The sequence below is a fragment of the Callithrix jacchus genome, chromosome 14 (genome assembly GCF_049354715.1).
Source record: "Callithrix jacchus isolate 240 chromosome 14, calJac240_pri, whole genome shotgun sequence".
Classification (NCBI taxonomy): domain Eukaryota; kingdom Metazoa; phylum Chordata; class Mammalia; order Primates; family Cebidae; genus Callithrix; species Callithrix jacchus.
The window spans coordinates 26,595,885-26,608,260 of NC_133515.1; positions in this window are offsets into that span (position 1 = coordinate 26,595,885).

Below are 12,376 nucleotides of genomic sequence, written 5' to 3' on the forward strand. Positions count from 1 at the left end.
TAGGTTTATACTAACTTAATTCCAATGAGATATAGAAACATTATTCCTATATAGCACTGTTCCTTCTTCTCTTTTTTGTGGTATTATTATTATACATATTACATTTATAAATGTTACAAACCTAAAAATATGTTGTTCTAATCATTATTTTATATGTTTTTGTGTGTCTTATGGAAGCTGAGAGAAGAAATGAGAGTAACTATATATTTTATAGGTTTTGTTATATTAATCTTCTTACTGATCAATTCTGGTTCTTTTCATTTGTTCTTCTGGATTTGAGTTACTATATGGAGTCATTTTTTACTTATTTATTTATTTATTTTTGAGACAGGCTCTCACTCTGTCACTCAGGCTGGAGTGCAATGACATGATCTTAGCTCACTGCAAACTCTGCCCTCTAAGTTCAAGTGATTCTCCTACCTCAGCCTCCTGAGCAGCTAGGATTACAGGTGTGCACCACCACACCTGGCTAATTTGTATTTTTAGTAGAGATGGGGCATCACCATGTTAGCCAGACTGGTTTCCAACTCCTGACGTCAAGTGACCCACCTGTCTTGGCCTCCCAAAGTGCTGGGATTACAGGTGTGAGCCACCACACTTGGCCTGGAGTCATTTCTTTAGCACAGTACAGCTTTGCTCCTACCCACCTCCTTTGTGCTGTTATTGGCAACTATATTACATTTCTGTGTGTTATAGACCAAACAATACATTACATACATGTTGTTTTGTTCAACTGGTTTTTAATCAGTTGAGGGGAAAGGAAAAAGAAAATGCAGTTATGCTCTCTATTTAAATTACTTATTTACCTTTACTGGTAGTTTTTGGCTTTGTTTTATTTTGTTTTTTAGAATTCAAATTACTGTCTGGAACACTGCTTTCAGCCTGAATAATTTTCTTTAGTATTGCTTGTAAGGGAGATCTCCTAGCAAAAATTCTCCCAGTTTTTGTTTATCTGGGAATATCTTTATTTTGCCTTTGTTTTTGAGAGATAGCTTTAAGAATGTAGGATTCTTGGTTGACAGCTTATTTCTTTGGGCACATTGAGTATGTTATTTCACTGCCTTCTGATTTCTAATGTTTCTGCTGAGAATTTGATCTTACTGAGTTCCCTTGTAAGTGACACATCATTTTTCTCTTGCTGCTTTCAAGATTTTCTCCTCGTCTTTAGGTGTCAGAATTTTAATTATGGTGTGTCTGTAGATCTTTTTCTGTTTATCCTACTTTGGGTTTATTTAGATTCCCAGAAGTGTTGGTTGTTGTTTTCAATAAATTTTGGGATGTCTCAGCCATTATTTCTTCAGTTTTTTTTTTTCCTGCTCCTTTTTTTCACTCTCCTTCTTCTGATAATCCCATTACAAGTATGTTGATATGCTTACCAGTGCCCCCTTATTTCTTTGAGTCTGTTAATTTTCTTCATTCTGTTTTTTCTCTACTCTTCTGATTGCATAATCCTTATCAATCTATCCTCAAGTTCTCAAGTTCTTCTGCCAGTTTAAATCTGTTCATACCCACTAGAAAATTTCTCATTTTAGTTATTGTAATTGACAACTCCAGAATTTCCATTTGCTTCTTTTAAAATGTTTATATCTTTTTGTTGATGCTTTCCATTTGACACACATTGTAATCAGACCTTCCTTTATTTATTTAATCATGGTTTCCTTTATTTCATTGAATATCTAATGGCTACTTGGAAAGCTTTGTCTGTGAAATCTAACATCTAGTCACTCTCAGAGGCAGTTTCTGTTGCTTGCTTTTTCCCAATGTGTGGGTCATACTTTCCTATTTCTTTTGCACATCTTTTAAATTTTTGTTGGAAATTGAACATTTTAGATAATACATTGTAACAACTGTTGGTGCTAGTTCCCCCTCAGGGGCTTGTCATTATTATTCACTTGTTTATTCATTTAATAACTGACTGGATTATTCTAGTGGGGTCTACTCCCCTATCCTCCATAGTATTTAGCCTATGATGTTGCTCCTTAAAGTAGGCAGCTTTGGGTATGACCAGTTACCCCACATGACAGTGATTTTGGCATCTCTTTCCCTGACCACACCCAGCAGTTAAACTCCACTAATTGTCAGCTGATATGTCCTGGGGCGTAACTTGCTTCACAGACTAAACCAATAAAATTCACTCCTTTGAAGGGATAGTTTCCAAGACCAGTGTTCTACATTTGTCCTGCTCTAGCTCTTTCCTTCCCTAGTTCTTTCAGGAAAACCAAGTGGCCTCTGGTTTAGCCTGTATGTTTAATGAGCCTCCCAGTTTCCTCCCAACTGTATTTCACCATAACTTCCATTGTTTTTGAGAGTGTCCTTAGGCTTTCCACACTCCACTGCAAATAAAGGTAGTTTCTTGAAATTCAATGCTATCTATTTTATGGTCTGTTTTTCCTCCTAGGGAAAAACAAAAAATTCTGAGCCATAGTCTTGGAGGTAGAAACAATGCCATTCTTTTCTTCGAGTGACACTGCATTTGGGAACTGAATATTTGGTGACAGTGAGGCAGTAGGCTCCGATATTCTTGAGTTGTTTTTCTTGGCATGGAATCACTGCCTTATAAGCTGGAGTGAGGGAAATTAGGGTCCCAGTAGTCTCACTGGGTACTACTGCACAAGGTGGAGTCTCCACCCCATGAGCACAAGCTGAGAGGAAGACAGGAGCCCCCACCAGCCACACTTACTTGGGATAGGTAACTGAAGTTAGATGAGAAATACTGATGCCCTTTCCCTCCAGCTGGGAAATGGGGGAAGAGAAGGAGCCCTGTGTTCTTTGCTAAACCAGTCTGGAGTGGAGTTTCCATCTTACTGAGTTGGGAAGGTGGAGGAAGGGAGCATGGTTGGGTTCAAATATAACAGACTCTTGCTTTTCATATCAAATTTTATATATTTTCTTTCTTTTTTTCGAGACAGAGTCTCACTTTGTTGCCCAGGCTGGAGTGCAGTGGCACGATCTCAGCTCACTGTAGCCTCCACCTCCTGGGTTCAAGCGATTCTCCTACCTCAGCCTCCCTGGGATTACAAGTGTGTGCCACCATGCCTGGCTAATTTTTGTATTTTTAATAAGGATGGGGTTTCACCGTGTTGGCCAGGCTGGTCTTGAACTCCTGATCTCATGATCCACCTGCCTTGGCCTCCCAAAGTGCTGGGGTTACAGGCATGAGCCACTGCGCTCGGCCTATATTTTCTTAAATAAATATTTCTGCATTTGCTATATGTCCTTGAGACCATTTCTAGCTATTTTAAATGGTTGTTTTGTGTGTGTGTGTATGTGTGTGTGTGTGTGTGTGTGTGTGTTTGTGTGTGTGTTTAAAATAATTTTCACCAGTTTCACTGGGGAGCGGGGCTCTCAGTGCCCCTCATACCATCATGCTACCAATTTCTCTTCTTTGGCTGTGGGCCGCTCATGAATGGGTTGTGGGAAGGGGAATCATGTCTGAAGTGAGACAGCTCCCATTTGGCTGAGGGCAATTCTCTGGAGAAAAAGTCAGCCATGAGCTGTTAGCAGCCAACTCCACAGCAGCTGGGGGATGGATGTCTTACTCATATAAAGGGATCTGGGTGAGCAACAACAGAGTTCCATTACATCACTCAGGGCTGGATCTAAAGTGAGGTGATTAAGGCACCCCTTCTCAGGGTCACACAAGTGCAGGCTTGCTACCTGAGAGGGAGCACATCCTTAAACTGTCCCCCAGCAGCCTCACTTGCTTCACTCTAGTCCTGGCCCCAACACTGCTACTCATCCTTTCATTCCTCCACTAACCATGGCTGTGCCTTTCATCCCACCAAGTACTCCTTCTTGAGGTGTAACCAATTCCTCAACCTCCTGTGCATAATATTACCCTGTACATTTTTCCATTGCAATAGATAGGGCATTATATCGTTTTTGTGTATGTGTATCCTAGTTTTTCCCTCACATCTTGCTCACTCACTGGACATTGCTCCACATAGCCAGAAATAGGGTCTAATATTTCCCGGCATCTTTAACCCCCCAAAATACTAGGCATTCAATAAATGGTTAACCAGAAAAATGAATAAATGAATAGATGTAGAATGAATCTAACAAGTCACTCAGTTTCTACTTGACAGTAAATCTATAAAATGCATATTAGAGCTTGATCCTCCTTTCAAGGGTATCTAATCCAGTACTTCTCAACCCTGAATAATATTTATAGTTGTTTTAAAGAGAAAAAAATTCATAAAATCCCTGAAACTAATTTTGTGGACCCCAAGGTCCTTGTCCCCCAGTTTGAGAAAAGCTCACATATTATCTTTATAAATGGTTTGAAGAATTTTTGACATTATCATCAAATGAAAGCAGAAAATTAAAAATTGCTCTTGGAACCGGGCCTCCTATACATATATTCCAGCCCCAAATCTTACCCCAACCCCTCATTTTAACTAAGTTTGCTACAGCTAGGGACTTGGAGTCTGCATTTCAGTTTTGCCAGTATTTCACTTTGGAGATTGGCAAGTTACTAATCAGAGCCTGTTTCCTTATCCATAAAGGTGCAATAATAACATTGATGTCATGGGTTCATCACAGCCATTAAATTTAAAAATCCAGGAAAATGCTGTGGAATCTGCACTGGGCCATACACATTTGTAATTATTGCTCATGGGCAAAGCATGGCACAGAAAGCTCCAGACCTTTCAATTAACACTTTGTCAGGCATTATGGAGATGGGATGGGGCCCAGTACATGAGGATGGGGGATCTTCTTTCCCTGTCTTACGTTGTTGGCAAGTCAAGTTTGCCTTGTTTGCTCAGCCAGGAAGGATGGAGACTTCCCCAGGGTACTGTTCTCCACCTGAAGGTGTTATTATGTTTCATTCACTGCCTTCTTCATTTTTTTTTTACATAGTTTATTTTTATTTTTGAAAAGGAGTCCCACTCTGTCACCCAGGGTGAAGTGCAGTGGCCCAATCTCGGCTCACTGCCACCTCGGCCTCCCAGGTTCAAGTGATTCACCTGCCTCAGCCTCCCGAGTAGCTGGGACCACAGGCATGTGCCACCACGCCCAGCTAATTTTTCTATTTTTAGTAGAGATGGGGTTTTACCATGTTGGCCAGGCTGGTCTCAAACTCTTGACCTCAAGTGATCCACCAGTCTCCGCCTCCCAAAGTGCTGGGACTGTAATCACAAAGTGCTGGGATTACAGGTGTGAACCACCTCACTCAGCCTCATTCACTGCTTCCTGAGCACATACCCTGACTGCAGTGGGGCAGCACATTCCTATGTGGCCAGAGGGCCTAAGTGATGGCCTTAGCACTTGCAGCACTGCACAGCAGTCACCAGCAGTCCCCATCACAAGCCTGGCCCCAGTTTGCATGATAGTTTACTTGAACAGTGATTCCAAACTGCATTTTCCCCATAGACTAGAAAACTGCTCCTGGAGATCTGGAAACTTAGGAATGGAGAAAGAGAAGCTAAACTCTTCCCAGTTCCTCCCACCCGCGTTGGATGCCCTAACTCCAACATCTTTTTTGGCAGCAAATGATAGCTAACTGTCTTACTTCCTACTTCTACCACCCCAGGCTCTGGGCTACAGTTAGAGCTGCTTCAGGACTCCAAAAAGAGGGGTCTCAAATCAACCCAGCCTTTAAAACCTTGGAAAAGAAATTATGTTCTAAGTCAGGGAATCTCAGAAAAGGACTGTTGGCCACTTAGTTGTCAGCCAGGTCTCTCCAAGCCTAGAGTCTGGGAGGCCTTCTGTCTGGTCTCAAAGCAAGTTACCACGTGTTTTTCAAAAAGACCTCCACCCACCCAAATGACTCAACATCACTAGTAACAGGGCACATTCTGTGATGTGATTCCTCGTGTGCTATAGTGAGAGTGACACATAACTATAAAGCATTCCTCCCCCCAGAATGTTTAACCTGTCTGTGATCATGAGAAAACAATCTGACAAATACATTGAGAGACATTTTGCAAAACAAGAAGGCCAATGGCAACACTGGCCTTCCTTGGGTGGCAGAGGTGGGATGACCTTGGGCCACTGAGAAGGCCAGAAAGATCTGGGCTTGTATGTGTCCCTGCCCCCTCCAGCCCTTAGCCCATGGGTATGGTTTGTTTGGCCCCATCAAGTCTCTTGCTGATATTTAATCCCCAGTATTGGAGGTGGGGCCTGATGGGAGGAGTTTGGATCATGGAGGCAGATCCTTTATGAATGGCTTTGTGCCATTCTCACAGCAGTGAGTGAGTTCTCACTCTTAGTTCCCATGAGAACTAGTTGTTGAAAAGAGCCTGACACCTCTCACTTTCTCTCACCCTGTGACCTGTGTGTCCTGGCTGCCCTTTGCCTTCTGTCATGAATGGAAACAGTCGGAAACCCTCACCGTGTGCAGACCTTGGTGCCATGCTTCTTGTATAGACTGATGCAACCAGGAACCAAATAAACTGCTTTTCTCTGTAAGTTACCCAGCCTAAGTATTCCTTTATAACAATGCTAAAATGAACTAAGAAACCCTTGTGATGATTAATGTTGTATGTCAATTTGACTGGGCTAAGGGATGCCTAGATAGCTGGTAAAACACTATTTCTGAGTATCTCTGTCAGGGATTTCTGGTTGACGTTAGCATTTAAATGGTAGATTGAGTAAAGAAGATCCAACCTCACTCAATGTAAATGCGCATTATCCTATTCATGGAGGGCTCAGATAGACCAAAAGGCAGAGGAAGAGGGAATTACCTCTCTTCTCGAATTGGAACATCCATTTCCTTTGGACACCAAAGCTCTTGGTTCTCAGACTTTTGGACTCTGGGACTTACACCAGCTGCCCCCTAGTTCTCAGACCTTTGGAGTTAAATTATATGTTATAACATTGTCTCCACTGTTTCTCAGGCCTTTGAACTCAGACTGAATTACACCACTGGTTTTCCTGGTTCTCCAGCATGCAAACAACAAATTGTGGGACTTCTTGGCCTCCAAAATCATGTGAGCCAATTCTTGCAATAAATTTCCACATACATACACACACACACACACACACACACACACACACAGAGAGAGAGAGAGAGAGAGAGAGAGAGAGAGAGAGAGAGAGACTGTCCCTGACTTATAATGGCTCGACTTTACAATTTTTTTTTTTAATTTTTTATTGCATTTTAGGTTTTGGGGTACATGAGCAGAACATGCAAGACAGTTGCATAGGTACACACATGGCAGTGTGTTTTGCTTCCTTTCTCCCCTTCACCCATATTTGGCATTTCTCCCCAGGCTATCCCTCCCCACCTCCCCTCCCACTGGCCCTCCCCTTTTCCCCCCAATAGACCCCAGTGTTTAGTACTCCCCTCCCTGTGTCCATGTGTTCTCATTTTTCATCACCCGCCTATGAGTGAAAATATGCGGTGTTTCATTTTCTGTTCTTGTGTCAGTTTGCTGAGGATGATGTTCTCCAGATTCATCCATGTCCCTACAAACGACACAAACTCATCATTTCTGATTGCTGCATAATATTCCATGGTGTATATGTGCCACATTTTTCCAATCCAGTCTATCATCAATGGGCATTTGGGTTGATTCCAGGTCTTTGCTATTGTAAACAGTGCTGCAATGAACATTCGTGTACATGTGTCCTTATAGTAGAACGATTTATAGTCCTTTGGATATATACCCAGTAATGGGATTGCTGAGTCAAATGGAATTTCTATTTCTAAGGCCTTGAGGAATCGCCACACTGTCCTCCACAATGGTTGAACTAATTTACACTCCCACCAACAGTGTAAAAGTGTTCCTTTTTCTCCACATCCTCTCCAGCATCTGTTGTCTCCAGATTTTTTAATGATTGCCATTCTAACTGGCGTGAGATGGTATCTCAATGTGGTTTTGATTTGCATCTCTCTGATGACCAGTGATGATGAGCATTTTTTCATATGACTGTGACTTTACAATTTTTTTAACGTTATGGTGGTGCAAAGGCAATAGGCATTCAGTAGAAACTGTACTTTGAGTACTCATACAACCATATTCTGTTTTTCACATTCGGTATAGTATTCAATAAAATTACATGAAATAGTCAACACTTAAGTATAAAATAAGCTTCTGTTAGACCATTTTGCTCAACTGTAGGCTAAAGTAAATTTTCTGAGCACATGTGAGGTAGACTAAGCTAAGCTATTATATTCGGGTAGGTTGTGTGTATTAACCTACCCGAATATAATAAAAATACAATAAAAAGTGTTTTTTTGTATTTTGAGACAAAGTCTCATTCTGTCGCCCAGGCTGGAGTGCAGTGGTGTCATCTCCCCTCACTGCAACCTCCTCCTCCTGGGTTCAAGCAATTCTTCTGCCTCAGCTGCCTTAGCAGCTGGGATTACAGGTGTGTGCCACGCCCAGTTAGTTTTTTTATTTTTAGTAGAGGTGAGGTTATACCATGTTGGCCAGGCTGGTCTCAAACTACTCACCTCAGGTGATCTGCCCGCCTCAGCTTCCCAAAGTTCTGGGATTGCAGGTCTGAGCCACCTCACCCAGCCCCCCTTGAGTGCATTTTTTTAAACTTATAATATGTTCAAATTATGCCAGCTTTATCAAGATATGACCCCATTGCAAGTTGAGGAGCATCTATATATCCTATTGGTTCTGTTTCTCTGAGAATGTAAACTAATGCAAGCCCCGAGCACCCACTGCAGGATCAGCCTGGAACTACCCTCCTTGGGACTTGCTGGAAATTGCACCTGGCTTATCTGGTGTGCTATTGTTGTGTTTGGGGTTTCTAGTGGTCTTAGTTAACCAGCTTCTCCAAGAGTGATGTCTCCCCTTCAGTTAGGTTTGCATCAGACATGAGTCTTAGACATTGTCTAATGTTCAAGTAGTTTATTCTGGCAGCACTTTTATAAGACAGATAGTAGGAGCAGGCTGGTGGCATGGACTAGATATAGCCAGGGGATCAAATAACAAGTGACAAAGAGGGTCTCCATCTGGAGACTGTTCTGGGAGTTTGGGGGATCCTTCCCCCTTTCTTTATACCTGCATTGAGTCCAGGTCAGGTACCTCAGATACCAGTGTTTCTTTCATAAAGGGAGTTGAAGGTATTCTTGTAAATGTAGCTTTGTTTTATAATTTATGAAAGTTGCATCTATGCTGAGGTGGCCTTGTCTCCTGGAAATCCATGGACCAGGGTTGCAAATCTCCAGGCCAAGTTGTAGCATATTAGTAAGTGACCAGTAGCATCAGCCTTGCAAGATACATGAGTGGGCCTTATGGCTGCCATTAATCTTATAGCCATGATATGCCCCTTCCAGTGTACTACATCTTTCCCTGTCCTGCTGCCCCCACACCCTCAGAGATGGCTTCTGAAATAAGTCTATTGCACAAGACCCCCTCAGAGTCTACTTACAAAGGATCTTTCCTAAGTGGGGACATTCCAACCTTCTTAGTCCCTTTGGGCTGCTGTAATAAAGAGTAATAAACTGGGTGGCTTATTAGCAACAGAAATTTATTCTTCACATTTTTCTTAAATTATCTGAAGCAAATTTAACAGTTCTGGAGGCTAGAAGTCAGAGAACAGGTGCTGCATGGTTGGGTTCTGGTGAGGGTTTCTTCCAAGTGACACACAGCTGACTTCTCACATCCTCATGAGGCTGAGGGCGTGTTAACTCTCTGACCTTTTCTTATAAGGGCACCAGTCCCATTCATGAGGGGTCCACCCTCATGACCTAATCACCTCCTAAAAGCACAAACTGCTAATATCCTCACAATGGGGTTAGAGCTTCAACATAAGAATTTGTGGGGTTGGGGGACACACACATTCAGTCCATTGCACCAACCTAGCAGAGACTTTCCAGTTTGGCCTAAGGGACTCCTTCCTAGGCTCCTCTTAACATTTGACACTATGGGTCACTCCTCTTCCAAAGCTCTTTAATGTAATACGGCGTTCTTCAGTTTCTGCGTTCTCTCTGACGCTCCTTCACTGTTTCTTTCTCTGGTTCCAAGTACTTCCTCCATCCACTAAGGGAGTGTTCCTCAAAGTTCTTTTGTCTTCTCTTCTCTCTCTACACTTTTTCACTTGCTGATCTCACTCACTGTCATGGTTCAGCCAGAATCTGTCTTCCCTCCTGAGCTTCAGTCTCACATTACCAACAAATCCCGGTAGCTCATCTTCACTGTGTCTGGAATGGACTCTTCCTCCAACCTGCTTCCCCTCCCCATTTCCTAATTCCATGAATCACTCCTCCACCCTATGTCAGTGTCATCTCAGGCTCCTCCCTCTACTTTTTTCCCCTTTCCAAGCACTTGCCAAGGCCTTTTGATCTTGTCTCCACAATTCTTGACTCATTCACTCTCTCCCCATTCCACCACCACCTCAGTGAGTGGAGTCCATATTTAAGTCCAAACCCATCCATGCCTTCTATCTAGTATTAAATCATTTCTGGTCCTATTCCAAGATGTTACAAATGTTGGGACAGATCCTGGGATCCCGAATTTTTTTCCTGAAAGCATCACTAATGGATTCCATGGCTGTTACATCTGTTTATATGTAGTAGATTCATGTTATGATGTTCATGTCAGAAGATATTAATACTGGAAATTATAGGCATTTGTGGTCAAAAAAGAAAAAAGCCCTAGACATTTGTGGAATAGAGAGGAGAGATGACTTAAACTCTTTGTACCACAAACTATGACTTAATTAGTCCTTTAACAAAGGTTGCAATAAAGCAAATGAGAAAATACTCATCACATGGGCATGCATTGAGCTGTAAAACAATAGAATTTGCTGAAAATAACTGGATCAAAATACCTTTTTTTATGAAACTTTGACTTAAGTGGTTTGTTTATGGTATCAAAAAGCAAATAGCTTGTTCTAACTGGGTAAAAGTTATATGAATATATCACTGACACCATGAAAATAGAATTAAAAAAAAAATACTGACCTACTATTTCACTGACTTAATTTCCTCCACAGCAAAATTTAGCATGCATCTGTGTTTTAGGTAATTATTTATCTCATCTGCTCATAATAACAACATCCTTCTTCTGGGAAACTGCCCCAGCCCCCAGAAGTGAATGCAGGTGGCCATGAGTGAATGCAGGTGGCACAAGTGGGGTATCAATTCCCAAGGGCTTGGTTTGGGCCGGGAATGGTCACATGACCTAAGCCTGGCCAATTAGAGTTTTCTTGTCGGATTTTTCTCGTTCGACCTTGGAAAAGAGAGCTGTGGTTGCACACAGTGTGGATGTAATGCTTGGACTGCCCACAGCCACATCCCTTATGTTATGGAGGAGCCAGTCTAAGAAAACAAAGCTAGCAAGGAGATAAGACGGGAGCCTCAAGCACAGTACGAGAGTCCTGGCAGTTTAAGCCCTGGATCCAGCTGAATCTACTCTTTCTACAGTCTTTCTCCCTGAGCCAATACATTTTACCTATGTGCCTAAGCTAATTTGAAGAGTTTTGACTAGCAAATCCTTGTAGGCAGAAGATATATTTTCTTTTGATCTGTGCCTCTTGGCATCTAGAGCAAGTGAGAATTTAATGAAGACCTGCTGATTGATTAAAGACTAATTTATTAGACAATTATCTGAATCAAATTTAGCTGAAACATTTCTTTGGAATCTCCAAGATAGGCATGCAAGTGCGTACGAGCATACACACATCACATACCCACGTACACACACAGACTAACTTTGACTGCCAGGCATGGTGGCTCACGCCTGTAATCCGCACTTTGAAAGACTAAGGCGAGAGGATTGTTTGAGCTCAGGAGTTCGAGATCAGTCTGACCAACACAGCAAAACAGTGTCTCTACCAAAAAATACAAAAATCAGATGGGTGTGGTGGTGTTCCCCTGTGATCCCAGCTACTCGGTAGGCTGAGGTGGGAGGATCACTTGAGCCCAGGAGGCGGAGGCTACAGTGAGTACAGTGAGCTGAGATCACACCATTGCACTCCAGCCTGGGAGACAGAGACCTCATCTAAAAAAAAAAAAAAAGACTAATTTTAGCATTCTCCATTTAGCAGACCAGGAGAGTGTGCATGCACACACTCACACAACTCACACAATAGTCTTTTCAAGGAACACAGAAAAGACCTTCATAGGTCATATTGGCAAAACCAAGTTCTTTAGGGAATATATTTCACATACATTGTATACAACGGGGAAGAAAAATAGACTATTCAGCTTTCATTTTGTTTCCGGGACTGATTTGTGTTGTAATATATTTCCTTTCATTTGCTTCCCACAAAATCTTAGCAGGCACACTTTATTATCCCCATTTGACAGATGAGGGAGCTGGAGAAGTAAAGCTCAAGGCCGCACAGCTGCTATCTCTATATGGAATTCAGCATGGACCCTGGTTCCTTGTGGACTATGCTGCCTCCTTGTGGACTGTGCACTGCTCCTGAGACAAAACGGAGATCACAACAATCTTTCTTGAAACACAGC